This window comes from Limulus polyphemus, unplaced genomic scaffold (genome assembly GCF_000517525.1).
Source record: "Limulus polyphemus unplaced genomic scaffold, Limulus_polyphemus-2.1.2 Scaffold2346, whole genome shotgun sequence".
In the NCBI taxonomy this organism is placed as follows: domain Eukaryota; kingdom Metazoa; phylum Arthropoda; class Merostomata; order Xiphosura; family Limulidae; genus Limulus; species Limulus polyphemus.
In genome coordinates this window covers 82,080-84,590 of record NW_013667956.1, presented here as the reverse complement: position 1 = coordinate 84,590, position 2,511 = coordinate 82,080, and positions in this window count along the sequence as shown.

The following is a 2,511-nucleotide window of genomic DNA, read 5'->3' as shown; positions in this document are numbered from 1 at the left end:
TTCGATCCAGAAGACCCAGGGCAAATGCACTCATTTGTTCCCCCTTAAATCAGCCCTAAAGTATGATTATATTCTTGACTCAATTTTCTGTAGATTTGTGTTCATGTGTTGTTAAGCACAAAGCTACACAATGGGCTATCTGTGCTGTGCCCACCACAGGTATTTGCTGAAATCAACAACGACAAAAAACAGTGAATCTAGATTTTTTTTTCTTTAATAAGCTATAAATATTAAAGTTTATCAACAGTAACCCTAGTTACTAATAGAAGGTTGTTTTTAAGATACAAAAATACAAAAAATGATATTCAACACATTAAATTTTAATGGTGTTACACACACACACCTCTCGCCAACACACCAAAACAATTTTTGGGAAGCAAACAAATTTTTTACACAGTTTCTCTGTTTTATCATTCGTTTCAGGCTATTTTCTTTCCGCTCCAACCAAGTTTAACTTGTAATCAATCTAGCTTACAAGGCTGAATAATATAGAGTCTTACAGATTATTAAAAGTGGGTTCAAAATTATTTATGATACAACGTGTTCATTATATGCAAATTGACGTTTAAACGTATTACATCTATGACGGTAAGCCTGTTCCAAATTTTCAGTGTAAATAATCTGCAAGCTCTTAGTTTCATTTTTCTTTCTCTCTCTCTTCAGAGTTCTCTGTTAGGTGTAGAGATACAGCTGCTAATTTACATTTTAGCAAAATAAAATTTCAATTACCTTTTTCTTTGAGTATAAAGTATATTATTAACAGTATGGCAGTTGGTTTAAAAAAACAAAAACAACCTTTAACGTTAAGTTTTCCTTGTGTTATGCAATATAGATACATTATAGTTCCTATATATAAGGTATAATATTCGTTTTGTATCTTGTTTAGCGAGCTTATTTTTTTATTTTTTTTACTAAAACGCCTCTTTGATGCTATTAGTGATGTTGCGGTTAATGAGTAGCTACTTATGATATTCTCCCTAATCTGTAGGTTTGTCTTTTTTCCTTCTTCTATGTTATTTCAACACGTATGATATTAAGTCTCACTACACAGTGAAAAAAAAGAAAAAGAAGTATTTTCCTTTAAGACCTGTTTAACCCGATTTGCACGCATGCATGTAGTCTGTAAATAAGAAACGCTGTAATATACAGCTTCCTTTTGACGCTGCTAGGAGCGTAAATTCTCTCTCGGTCAGCATCGGGATTTAGGGTTAAGGATTTGGTTTAAATTTCGCGCTATCCGTCCCTAATTTAGCACGGAAGGCACCACCCACGGCCAACTCTTGAGTTATTCTTCTACGAACAAATAGTGGTAGTGACCGTCACATTATAACGACCACACGGCTGAAAGAGCGAGTATGTTTGATGAGACGGAGATTCGATCCCGCGACCCGCAAATTGGGAGTCGAGCGTCTCAACGACCTGGCCACGTATAAAACATACAATATTCTGTTTAAAATGTGTAAAAATATTAATCGCGGACCACTATAATGTAAGTACAAAAAAAAAAACATTATTTTTTTTTACACATGAATATTCTGTTAGATTCTACTTGTTTATTTTCGTGAAATCCCACGAACCAGTGAGGTAGATGTGATGTGACGGACTGTTGGTTCAGCAAATAATAACTGACCAAAATAACAAACACAGACACAAAATGGGTGAGATTCAGTAGCGATACTTGGAAATTTACACTTGATCAGACTCATCAATCATTTTTCATATAAAGAAGGGACCTGTATATTAGCTTCATTCGTATTGTTAATTCAGTAAATTCGATTATTCCCACGTGATAAATTGCGTCATTTGGTAAATCAAAGTAATCTTTGGCAGATCACGTACAGTAGCGTAGGAAACGAGGGAGGGGGGCACCCTCCCTTTTCAAACTGTGTAAAAATGCATCCAAATTAGGGAAATTACTCGGTCAAATAAACCTTCACACACACACAGATTTTTAATTTGCCTCCTACATCTCTGATGCATAATCTCATAAATATATTGCTCACATCTGCTTATACTCCTGAAGAAGAAAACAGATCCACGTGACGAAAGCAGGAGCATTTTATCATAGGAACATAGTCAAATAGCATTTCTAAGGTAAATTTCTGGTATATTCATGATGTTAAGAGATACACAGGTTAAACATAGAAAAAATTAATGAAAGAAAAAATTAAGAAACCCTAGGTCCAGTTTTTGAAGGTTATAAGGTTTCACATCTTTATCATTCATTAGTTCAAGTATAATATTTTTAAAACAATTTTGGTACATACCTTGTGTGAAAAGGGCTAGATAGCGAGGTCAGAGACTACAAGGTTCAGGCGTAGCCGTCCCTAATTTAGAGCTGCTGACCAGAGGTAGGCGCAACCAGCCAGCAGAACCTGCCACTTACATGGCTGCTTTTAACTGAATAACGGGACTGACCATCACACTTATAACGCGTCCACATCTGAAAGTGCGGAACGTGTTCAGTCTGCAGTGAACTATGACTCTCTTAAGGTAGTCAAATGCCTCGTC